Source organism: Hippoglossus hippoglossus, chromosome 3 (assembly GCF_009819705.1).
Source record: "Hippoglossus hippoglossus isolate fHipHip1 chromosome 3, fHipHip1.pri, whole genome shotgun sequence".
NCBI lineage: Eukaryota > Metazoa > Chordata > Actinopteri > Pleuronectiformes > Pleuronectidae > Hippoglossus > Hippoglossus hippoglossus.
Window position 1 is genome coordinate 17,534,705 of NC_047153.1, and position 13,869 is coordinate 17,548,573.

Consider the following 13,869-nt stretch of genomic DNA (forward strand, 5'->3'; position numbering starts at 1 on the left):
GATCAATATGACAAAGGGTATCGCTTACTTAACTCCTGAACCTCCTTTGAAGCCCAACATAATCAAGGTCCTATCTGATCTTTATCTAATTATTAGAAAGAGATGTAGGCCCTTATAAGAAACTAATGTCCCTGGAAGAGAAGTCTCTAGTGTAAAGATGCACAAGGTTATACAAGTTGGCTTTTAGGTTCTTCACCTTCTGGGATCACCTTCGCCTCCTGGTGGCTGGCTGCAGTATATGTCATAAACCCTGCCATGATAGTCAATAGGACATGGTACAAACTAAAAAGTCAAAGTACTATTAAGTTTGGTTTGTAGAGCCCATCACCTAAGTTTTTAACGTTAACATTTAATATGACTTCAGCCTTTGTGAGGTTTCTGGTATATCTACAGTATTTCCTTGTATAAAAGTAGTCCTGTGTACTCAAATAAATACCAGCACTATACAGTATGAAGCCCAGCATCTTCCGCTCCTGCAAATATTTCAAAATAAAAACCTCTTAAAAACAAAGGAATGGATTCAGTCAACACTGGAGTGCTTTTATTCTGAAATGGGTGGGCTACGGGAAGTGTTGCAAATATTTATGTTCGTGACATATTCAAAACATAAGCATTGAAACTTGCAAAAAGATAATTTTCTCTGTCTATTCTGCTGCGAACCGCATTCAGAACACGGTAAAAAATCGGCAAGATCTCTAATCTCTACAAGAGCAACGCAGATTCTGCGGCTGAATCGCAGCTGAACCGTAACCAGTGTGGCAGCTCTAATCTGTTAACATGAGCATGGAAATGAAAAGAAAGCCGTTCCGCGGCACAACCACAGCCGTTGTGGCCCGGGCGTCAGGGATATTTTGGAGATGTGCCATCAATCTCCATTACAGTCTATGGTGTGAAACAGACAAACAGACAAAAGTGAATTATCTTCTTTTCATTAACTTTATTGATAATATAATCAATTGTAATTTCCAATTAACTATTTCCTTGAAAATATGAAACGTTAGGTTTGCAGTTTTGTTCGCTTATCTTTCATGGCCCCTCCACTAATTATCAAACATTTCGAAGGGGCCTCTAAAGGTCCCTGCTGCGTTGGACTAATGGCCCGTGTGCATGAAGCATGACAGCCTTCTAAATTAAGACATCTGCTAAAAGCAGGTCAGCCACAGTGGTAACCATGAGTGCCCAAAACATGACTCATGTGTCTCTGCCTTCATGGCCTAAAAAGCTTTGGATCTGATATCCTGAAAAAAAAAACATTACACATTAGTGAATTTTCTACCTTTTCTCTCACTGAGGTCTAATTACAGTAAACACATGATGTCTTGTTCAGATGGTGGAGGAAAGGGGAAGGATTGGGGGTTTATATGTGACTGGACTTCTCCAGAAGGCATCTCTCCTAACAGATGTTGTAAAGGAACTAAACACTTTAAGGAAAGTGAGAGAAATTAATTGGTGGTGGAAGGTAAATGCACTTACTTTCAACTTTAATAACCCTAATTTAATGCTCTGCATGTCAGATTTTTTCAATTTGCAGTTTAGGAATTATCTATTCTATCAAAATCTATCTCTAATCTAAACTTTAATGTAACAAACAGATGTTTATTTCATACTATTACCACACGCTCATGAAACAGAAGTAACACAACGTTTTTTAAAGGTTCAGTGTGTAGAATTTAGTGAAATCTAGTGGTGAAGTTGCATGTTGCAGCTGAATACCCCTTTAACTCGCTGTTTGGTGTTGGCAGGTCAGAATCCTTCTCCAGTTCAGAATTACTACATTCGTGTGCCATTCACTCTCCTCCATGTTTGTTTGTGTAGCCTTCATGCAAAATGTCCAGACAGAGCACAATCTAAATGATGAACAATATTACCATAGTACTTTTACCAAGTTGGGTTTGCAGCATAATGAAATAAGTGGTAAGAGAATGAAATAATGAAATCAACATTTTTCTAGTGTTACATAATGTATCCAAAATTACATATTAGATGAAGTGACATTGTTTACAAAGTTAATGAAGTATGTCGTACATCACAGATATCTACAGCGTCTCCAACATGTAACAATGGCCAGTCTCCACTCTCCCTGCGGACTCCAGTTAAAGCCACAGTGAGCTGTTCTCTTATTAGCACATGTGACTGGAGTTAATTTAAGCATAAGACCCATGCTTTCACACTCTTTGTTCCACTCCCTTTCCTTTTCTTCTTCACATTTGACTTTCATCCTCCCTTCTTCCTCTATATCCCTCAATCTCACATGTGTACATAATATTTCCAATAAATCAGTAAAATAATACATACAACCTAAGATAATAACAGGCCACTCTTTGAATGTTGACCGAGTCTTGATTGAATGCTGCAGCTCCATGACGTAGGTGAAGCTCAAACAATGAAATCAAGCATAAATTAAACTGTGCAGACGTCTGCCTGCCTTCCTTCCTCCCAGTCTATCTCCCCCTCTCCCTGACCATTTCCCTCTCTCCCCCTCCAGGTGATTGAGTATGATGCTGACATTTTAAATATGGTGAAAGATGGTGGTCAAGTTATTAAACAGCCCTGTTGTTCCACTTTTTATTTAAAAAAGAAAAATCAAGCAGCTCAAGTCCAGTGAACAGCTTTCAATGATACAAAGGTAAAATAAACTGTCCAGGGTCAAATAAAAATGTTTAGTTCATCAAAAACGAAAAACCGTATGAATTTCCAATTCTTACTTTTGAAAGGTTGGAACCAATATATGATTAAATAACTTATCAGGTAGAGATTTAGAATTGCATCACCTCCACTTTGACCCCCGGGAGGAGAGACGCTCCCCCACTGAGTGAGGCAGAGGTCAGTGGAAGTTGCCGGGGAGACACGAGACAGGAGAGAAAAAGTGAGACAGAGGAAAAATGAGGGTAGGCTGAGGACAGTCGCACACGGTCCCCACAGTCTCACACCCACTGACAGACTTATTCCTCAAATAGAGAGCGAAAACAGAGGCTAAGAGGAGAGGGAGAGAGGTAGGAAGGTAAATTGACTTTGAGGAGGTTAAACTCTGAGTCTATGCCCAGAAGAGAATGATTATGATAAGGAGAAGAAAGGAGAGAGAGAGGAGACACATATTTCATTAAGGAATGGGAGGAGTGACGCATAGGGAAAGGGGGGGGGGGATGTTGCCTTTTTATTTCTTCTGTCATTTCCTCTTTCCCTCCTTTACCTGCATTGTTAGACAAGCTAATTATGTTAGCAGCTAATTAGCTTGTTTTGAATCACTAAGTCACCTTGACCTACACTTTGACTTCTACTGGCAACAAACTGAGCAGTCACACACTGTCAGGTAAACAAAAAACACACACTCGCACAAAGACAAAGACAAAATTACAAACATGCTCGCACGCACACACACAAAATCATGTACAGACACATACACACCTTTGTGGTTGCTGTGTAAGTAGCAAGGAGACAGTTATATTGGATTTGTTTGGAAGGTCAAGCCCAATGAAATTAATCAAGTTCCCTTCCACAATTAAAAAAGTATCTTGAATGCCTCTCCTGCCTCTCTCTCTCTCACACACACACACACGCGCACACACACACGCGCACACAAGCGCGATGAGGCTTCCCAGGTGATGCATTACTGTAATTATAAGTTTATAACTCACAACGAGTAATCGGATCATGTCTTACGGTAAGTGAAATCAGATTACACATTATTGTAATTACACCATGAAAGACAGTTAACAGACCTGAGCTTAATTATTGCATGGCTATCCCAGATAGACAGAGTGAGAGTCTGACAAAGGTCTTGTCTTGTCTGGTCTGACACTACTAGGAATATTTTTTGAATGGATATTTTACCATCCTTTTATTTCAAAGAAATCTATGTCCACACCCCCCTCGTTAAACACGATATCTCTGTCCAGACAAGAACACAAAAACAATTACAAATGCCTAAACATGCATGCAGGGCCAGTAGGTGGCGATAAAGTCAAAATTAAAGATCCATCGAATACTTGAGAACACGCAAGAAATATTGAGCGAGACAGACGCCTGTGAATGCCTGTGATTAAGGCTGCACGATATTTCGATATTATATCATCATTGCGATATCAACGCGGTTTATATTTACCTATCGCAAAAGACGGCTTTAATTGCGATAAATGGTTCCATGTGCCCTACATTCACGTTCTGCATGTCAATATATTTGGCCAATCAGATGGAGCACTGCTGCCCTAGATAATAAATTAAAGATATTCAGATCATTGTCGGAAAATAAGAGAATTAGAAGAGAATAGAGAGAAAAATTACGAGCTGCTTCCGTCAAATCTAGCTCTGCCTCCTCCCGACTAAATTCTACTGTGGAAACTTCGAGTGATCACGTTTGTCCCGGGTCAGATTCATCACTACGAGCAGTTGATTATATCAAATAATTGTGTAGCTTATTTATGATCACAACACCTGAGGGGAAAGTAACACACACACTTCATAATGCTTTTTCAGGGGTTTAATTTGCTGGTTTAGCTCTAAAGCATTCATATCAATGTGGTTATTTCATTGATATCATAATATACAACACATGCATACTGTAATATAATACATGCCAATTCTATTTACACCTCTGATTACTACTCTTTTTCAGAGGAGCTGACCTTTATCTTAAGCAGTGATGCATCCAAAATGATAATTGGGAGAAAAATGTTCTGTTCACCATTACACACATCAAGTCTTACTGATTACAGGCTGACATTAGCAGAAGGCAATCCGGAATATGTTGTTGCTTCCAGTCATTAAGGAACACAGCTGCATCAGCTGCCACACTTCACAAAACATAAACTGTGATGACTCTGACATTTATAAATCTGAAACCGACACATGCACACACTCATCCGTCATCACATCCTACACCCTTTTCCTGTCCTCTTTCACATATACTAAAGAAATACATATATGGTAAATAATAATAACTTGAATTCATATAGCGCCTTTCATGAGACCCAAGGACGCTTTACATGTGTCAGTGGGGACAAAAAGAAAAAAAGACTCTATATATACACTGTAAAGAATTGACTGTAGAATTAACAGTAAATACCTGGCAAAAAAGTTGCCAATAAAGTACTGTAAAATTACTGTAAAAAGAATTACAGTATATTACAGGATACGTTTTACAGTTTTTTGTTGTATATAAATTACAGCAATTTCTTGTTTGTTTTTTTTACAGAAAACCGCAATTACTTGTAATCTAGTTTACAACATTACCTTGTATTCTATTCAGATTACAGAAGTTACCTGGCAACTAAAGTTGCCAATAAATAGCTGTTAATACTTCACAATACAATATGATGTTGTACAATTGTTTTAGTTATTTTTTTTTTTTTTACATTAGCAGTTTTGCAAATTACGCATATTGTGAGGTATTTTGAATGAGACCAGGCATACTGTTTATCCAAAATTCATCTACATTGCACTAAAGTCTTTTCACCTGTTAAATAAAAACGGAGCCAGAGCTGCAACAAAATAAAACTTTTATTGACACTCAATACAGTTTCACAACGTTTTAAGAACATGGTGTCCTTTTTTTCAGAAAAGCTCTTAAACGTAAATTATACATCTTTGGACACCGGCCACCCAGTGGAATTCACATTGACCAGAGTTTCAACATAGTCAAACATTATTAAAACTGACAACATACTCGGCTTAAAGGCCCAATCTGAAACCAGGACCTGAGGTAGAAATGTATTAAGAAGAAGGTCACATAATTTTTGGTATAATTTAACTTTTAGCTAACTAGCTAAAAAAGATGACCTTTTTTCAGTGTGTTTGGAAATCTTAATATATCAGCAAAATATGTAAATACTAATAAAATGTTAAGAGAAGAACAATGTCCAGTCACATAGTGAGGAGGAGAACAGTCCTCATTCTTTATGTTTGACTTACACTCAAAACCATTCAAAGTCCATTAATCTCTTGAGGAGAGAAGAGACGTGAGGACTGACAGAGTTGTTCTTGTTTTCACGCACCTTCCCACTTCTTTGGCTGACCAGCTTTGCCGTCTTGGTGCCTTTGGTTGGATTGATTCCAACGAAACATCTGAAATCACAAAATCACACGAAAATAAACTTCATGAAAAATCTGCGCCGGCAGCTCCTTTTAAAAGAGGGAGCCGAATCCATCAGGTTGTTCAAGACAAGATAATCATTTGCCCATTTAATATGAAAAGCAAAACTTCACAAGATTGCATGAGCTGACCAGCAGTGATGCATCAACATAACCTCAGGCAGCAGGTCCTCTGGTTGGAGATTTCCTGATTTCCTGAAAAGTTATACCTGCTAGAACAAAACAAAAAAAACGGTATTGCAGTGTATCAGCCGATTTGGCTCACAGATGATCAGTGATCTGCGGGAAAAAACAGCAGGTCATCCCTACTACAAAAAATGAAAACCAAAACCTTCAGTAAAATAATTTGTTGTGCATTCATTAGCCTACATAAATTAGCAAATTAACATGCATAGTGGATCACAATATACAGCTTTTAATTTTATGAAATGAGCTTTTCTGTTTTAAGTGCTTTATAAACATTAATCTAAGACATACCTTCGGTTTGCCAAGCGCTGAGAAGCCACGACACTGGATAGGTGTGATGTTGGCAGGGAGATCCTCCTCTTTGATGAACTGCAGGTCAGATCTGGATTCCACTCCAATGCTTGGGACTGTAGTTTGTCCTCTGGTAGGCTGGGTAATACCACCAACACAGCTTGTCTGATGTCCTCCCCCAGTACTGACATGTCAGTATATATCTGGGAGGGAGTGGTGAAATATAATCACTGATGTGCCATTCAGCTTGTACACATTAATGGACAATAATCAAGGAGATCTTCTTGCTTAACACACATGTAGTTTGAGCCCTGGACTACCTCTGTTAGACTGTGAATACCCAAATCAGCAAGTTCCACAGCCAACTGCCCCCCCACAATAAAGTAGACAAGATGAATGCCCAACCTCTCTATGTTCAAAACACGACTTAGCTACTATAATGGGAAACTGCAGTCACTGACTGTTCAATTTAGGCCCAATCCCATTTCACCCAGCTAGCGCGCTAGCATGCTAGCATTAGCGCGCTAGCGTTAGCATGCTAGTTTTAGCGCGATGTTACTGAGCTTAACTGCTCCTCTAATAACAAAGCATCCTGGCAGGGTTGCATACTAGCTTTTCAATTTCAAATTCCATTGATTCACTTTAAGTCATTCACTTTAGTAAGTTGTCACTTTAGTAACTGCAAACAATAGCATTGGTTTAATTAAGATCTCAACAATGTTATTACAATGACATCCCAACAAAGTTGAAGCCCATATTAATTTTGTAGGGAATTAACATTCAACTTACGTATGACGTAGTGGCTGGACACGGCTGTTGCTCCTCTGCTCCCGTGCTCTCATGTCAAGGTCCTCTTTCAAACCGCCTCGTGCAACGCCATCGATATCAACAGTATTTAACTGTAACATGCACCATCTACAGTCAGAATACAACTTGCCTGTAATTTTACAATGTGTTACTGTGGAAAAATGCTGTTAGCTACTGTAATTATATTTGTCCCATGATGCATTGCGATATACAGGTAAACATCGTAAAACGACAGAACAAGAAGTTACTGTAAAATTTTACTGTAGAAACTACAGAAATTTGTTACAGTGTAGATATATAGTACTGAGTCAATAAGAGCAAAATGATCTATAATGAGTGGGCAATTTTGTGCTTTTAAGAAATCCTCCGACTGTACAACAATTTTTAAAAGGTTTTTAAATGTACACCCACACAATCCCATCCACGTGTCTGTCACTAATCTGATGATGCCACAAGTCACAACAAACAATCAAGACAGAAACCTAATACAGATAAAAAACGCCTCAGACCTCAACACATAACCCCCGTCAGGTCCACGTTGTTCTTCCTCTAATTCAATGTTTGAGACTGTTAAAATCTTTGCAAATTTTCATAGGGTATACAGCATTTCCAAACAACTGAAAATCACATAGGGTTTTGGCCAAACGCTTACTTATAGCACTAGAAGAGACAAATGGCAAATATTCAAAAATGTATATGTAAAACCTAACGCAAATACAGTGATTTGAGATTGGGCTCTTTGGCTCACATCAGCTCAGTGTCTAAGCACATGGTCAGTTTTATTTTCATACGTTTAGTTGGAGCAAAAGCATCTACTATTAATCCCCCCTATGCATATGATTCATGTGTATTATTCTTGCTTGTTCAGTTTGATCATAAATTTGTCGAGAAAAATTTAACCTACTTTAAAAGACACTTTTTTCTTCACAAACAGCCATTACCTGAGTGTGGGGGCTGGGGAGTGCACTGCTTTTGAAGGAGTGAGAGGAGATGGATTAATGCCAGTACAGTCAAACACCCACTGACAAAGTTACTCCACAAAATCCCACTTTGTTTCTAATGGCTTCACAGGTCAACCACATGCCTCTGGCCTCAGAAATACCAGACACCATGCCCTGCGTGATCTCTGCAGTTGACTACACTTTGCACCTGTGCCATTCCTTAAAAAATAAATAAAATCGCAGTAAAGTCCTTGACCCAACTTTCCCTCTAGCCATGTTTCATCCTTCTGTCAGCTTTATCATCATCCAGTTATCTCTGTCGTTCATCATGTCTTCATCCCATCATTTGTCTTCACACTAAAGAAAGCGATTGATGAAACCTGCCTGGGTTCTTTTACATTTATATATCCCTACTCAGTATAGGTGTTGTCAGACCTTGGCGTCCAAGCCTTCAGCCCTGAATGTTATATGAAGTCAATCAATCAGCTTTACTTTATTTGAATAGAACTTTTCATACACGCAATGTGACAAAAAGTACTTTACAGATTAAAATCAATAAAAATATGCATTCTTAGTTATGTTTCTAATGTGAGGATCAAAACTGAGATCAGAGTTAAAAATGACGTTTCTCACTTGTTTACTGGGATTTAGTGCCAGGGCTTGCAATGTCACACTGAGTTTGAAACTCTGAGCTTCAGACCGAATGACTGAATGAACATTAGTGAATTGTCAATAATTCTCCCCATCCTTGACATCTAAAACACGGTTTAAAAGGGCATCCAGTGGCCGTGGGTCATCAGGTTACACAGCAATGTAAAGATGTGTGTCATCAGCATAGCTATGGAAATTGATGCCATGCCACCTAAAGACATTTCCAAGCGGCAGCATGCACAGGTTAAAAAGTGAAGGACCTAAAATTGAGCTTTGAGGAACACCTCATTTCATTTTATAGCTTTTATATTGACATTCAGATTATGTGAGTAAGAGAAGATTTGAACCAAGTAAAAACCAGAGAGATCAATCAAGTTGGTCAAAAAGAATGCAGCAGTCTACTGTTTTAAAGGCTGTGCATTAGTCAAGGGGTACTAATAAAGAGGGTTGTTTCATATCCATATTGGACCTGAGTCTGTTGATAATCTTGCCTAGTGCCATCTCGGTGCTATGGTACTTGATACTACAAGAATTCGATTTGTATTTTTCAAAAGTTTTGTGAGCATAAAAAAATAAAATAATAATAATAATCACTGAACTGATTCAAAACAAGCTTCATTTAAAATCTTAAAAGTCTCTTTAAAAAATGGTAGATTTGATACTGGTCTGTAGTTACGTACCATGGAGGCATCTTAATTATTAATTTCTATTCAGAAAGACGATAAACTCTGGTGGTCTTAAGAGCAGTCACAAGAACACCAAGATAATAATTTACTATAATTACTAATCATTTTATTTTAAAAGGAATGTTAGAACAGGGTGTAAAAAGCCAGAACCTTTTGGTAAAGCATGGTGTATTCAATTTAATTTAAAATAACTTGAAAATGGTGCAATTATCAGGTAACGTCTAAAGATTTCAAGGCTGGGCTAAGCCCCCAATGTTTCAATATCCTAACAGCATTTATTCTCTTACTGTTCACTGTTATGAGCACTATGCAACTGTCAAATGTCCAAATTGCTGTAATTCTCTTGGTTAAACAAAACCCTTTTTAGATTATCTTTTTGCCCACATGCTGCTTCCCACATTACTCACAGCAAGACCTTGCCCTTTGATCTGCGTTATATAGAAGCTTGACGCAGACAAATTTGTATATGTTGTTGATTTATTTAGTATTTAAAATACATTTTTCAGATTTTGTTACTGCCTGTTCCCTCATTTTTGCAGCAAAGAAAAAAGGAGGACAAGCCTCAGACCATTGAAGAGAGAGGGGCTGTTGAAACACCATGATTATCAATTTGGTATTTCACCAATAAGCTGCATCTGAATTGAATGGCATCCCGGGGGTCTGCTTATAAGCTTATGGTTCAACGGAATAAATATACCTGAATAACATTATCCTGCAAAACATCTAAATCTGATTCCTATCTATTCCATCGGGTTTCTTTATGAGCTCTGTTTGCCTAAACAAATTGGATCATAGCTCTGGAAGCTGTCATCATACATCGCAGCTTACAGATGTTGTCCTGCACTTAGGAGCGGACATCTGGGCCTTTGTGTGGGGCATGCGCTCCCATGTCGGTGTCGACTAGAATCCCCTATTGTTTGGTTGCTGTGTCTGGCAGGATTGCCGGCCTTTGTGTAGTGAACCCACCCTATATATCATTCTCTGACACCTCATTGTGCTTCTTTTTTTATGGGAATCATTATGACAGATGAGATTGTACAGGTGGTCAGAAATGACTTATGTGATACGAGTAGTTAAAGATGCATCAGAGCACAAACCTCCTTAACATTCAGTCCTTCCATGGACACGTCATCATATGACTATGAGTCAAAAAGCAACGCAGATTGTGTGTATAACAGCAACAGGACATTTTTGGTTTGACTTGGTTTCTTTATATATACAATATCAAAACAGATTTCCCTTCACACACTAGCCAGAATGTATAACCATGCATTTTTAATGTAGACCCAGAATGATGTGGTTTTGGATGGACTGCACCGATGTTCAAGATAGAACGCTATGAGCATATCGTACGATGCCTCTGTGCCTGTATCACTGCCTAATGAAAAACCTTCACGCACATACAAAGCATGTTTGTCTGAAGCCAGAAGCTTGTAAACTGTGATTCAACTTTCAGCCTGGATGAACAAGACAGGCATTTCCATCTGATTTCACTCTTTCATTCCGTCGCTCTTTCAGCCTCCCATTCGTTTGCCCTCCTCTCTTAATTTGTTTTGCTACCCTATCTCCCTCTCACACACTCTTTGTCTTTCTAACGCCCTTTTCCACCAACCCAAGTCCTTACTTTTCTCCCTCACTGGCTTTCAATTAGTCCTCTTGTCCATTTCTTATCACCTGCCCTTAATTCCTGCTTCTCTCTCTTCATCCTTTCAATTCTTTCTTCCTTTTTTCACTTTCGCCATTTGATTTTCTCTGTTTGCTGCCACAGCTCCTTTCATCTCTCTCCCTTTGCCTCATTGCCCCTCTGTCCTTCTTATCTGTCTTTCTGTCTCCCTTCTGTCCACACGTCAGGGTTACCTCACCTTCAACATCAAATTCAAGGACTTCTCAATGACTTTCCAGGTTCAATTCCCTCAAATTCAATGACCAACCTCATTTACACAAAGAATGTTTAGAATAAGACAACGATTTTTTTATAGAAGACAACAATGAAAGGCTTTTATATGGGCACTTGGTGTCAAAGTAGGGGAGCCAACTTGGAAAGATATATAATTGACAGTGGGATCTACGGGTCATTCACCAGAAGAAAAACTTTTATGCCACAGATAAATCGAGATTAAGTTAAACAGCCACCTGCACTGGTCTAGATTAGTTAATAATGCATCAACAACAGTACAACACCTTTCGGATTGAGGCAGAAAACGATTCTTAGAAGAAATTCATATTTTAAATCATAGGCCTATTTATAAAAACATTATGTGACAGGGTACAACAAATTATTCATGAAAAAGCTCTACAACACATTAAAATATGATTTAATATGGTTGAACTATGTTAAACCTGATGGTCGCCATCCTCAGCTATCACAAGGCCATTTTCAAAAAAAGCGTTTGGGTAAATAAAATGGCAGCAACAACAACTATGCAATTCCAATATCATCTGATGATTTTACACACACATTCTGACGGTAGAAATTCAAAGCATCACTGATGTAATTGTCATATTATTAGAAGAATGAAAAACCATAACTTCAAACGCGGATCATTTTAACCAAAATAATCTCAAATCAAGGACTATTTTAATTCCCAAGTCTATTTTGAACAATTTGTCATATTCTGTCAAAGGTGCTTTTACTCATATCTACTGATCTTCTAACACGTGGCAGCTAAAATAGGCCATTTAACATTGGTGCTGCCTGATAAGTAAGAGATAAATGCCACTGATGCATCATGACTAAATACGTCTAATAATGTCTCTGGTACGGCACAAGAAGATGGAGAGATGCGGACGCCAGAAGAGCTGCTGCTGAAAACCCATAACAGATCTCTCACTTGTCCCTCGATGGTCTGAAGAATTCACCGTTGCACAGTGCTGCTTTTGCACTGTCCTCAAAAATGGGTTCTTTTTCTCATCACTTGTTCTCGTAAGCTGCTGAAAATGGTAAAATTACCGTTGAGCTATGCTCCTCGATTATAATCACCTGATTGTGGGGACAGAATGATGATAGGATTATTTTTATGAAAAGTAGAGGATCAACTGCTCACGCCAAGTTAAAAAATTGGGATGCATTCGCTCACTCCACTTGCTCCATTGCCCACGTGCCTGTGGGCTTGATGAACTGTGTTACAGTGATTATAGACTATATGGTCTCTTGCTTTCACTCGCAAAACAACATATTACTCATATTAGTATATAAGCAGAGCTGAGAGACGACAGAACACACATGCAGACAGTTGCACGTACACAAAGATTTTTGCACAAAATAAATTCATTCAAGCACTTTTAATGTCCCACGATTGTTTATTTCCATTTTTTTCTAAAACGTACAATGTTGTTTTTCAGAAACTGTCAAAGATTTTAAGGACCCATGAGGAACCTGTCACTCTGTTTTTCATGCCTGTTTGTGTCCACCTGCTTGTCTTGATTTACTGCACACACATCCAACCATCCGCTTTCTCTTTAATTCACGCTTTTGTTAATTCTCTGCTGAGTAAGTTTGGATTTTCTAAAACAAAGCAAACCCCAAGTGGAATTTTTGCAAAATTGAGAAAGCTTCTTCTTTTTTTTTGCTTGCGGGCAACACAGTGGCTCGGTGGTTATCACTGTCACCTTACAGCACGGTGGTCTTTGTGGAGAATGCATGTTCTCTGCACGACTGCACGGGTTCTTCTGGGTGTTCTACTTTCATCAGAATCTAAAAATGCAGGTTACAGCCGGTGGGCTGTACACTTTATATTGTGTGAATGTGGCTTGTGCCAATAAATAGAGCATGTGTGACAGGCTAGTCCCCTGCCAGTTTCCCACTGCAGGTTTGGATTGCATTCTGCCCTCAGTGACCCTGCACAGTACAAATAGGTAATCAATAGAAGGATCAATTGATTTTGCTTCCTCGTTGGTTTAATGCTCACTGAACCACCAACATCTTTGTAAAGAGGTGAAAAAAAAACAAACATCTGTACCACTAACAACAACATCGAAGTTAAAACGACACAACGTGGTAAAAACAGAACATTATACACTTTAACAGGATATAAATTGCAGACATGCTTTACCAGATTGCAATCAGTTATACAGCTGACGTATTGAGAATATGTTAATTCAGTGTTTAAACACCTGCTGGGAAAAAAAGGTCAAAGACGACTCACCAACGCTGCAGCAGAACACACAGGTTCCCATGGTGGTTTCATAGTCAAAGCATCAAGTATTGCACATTGATGTTG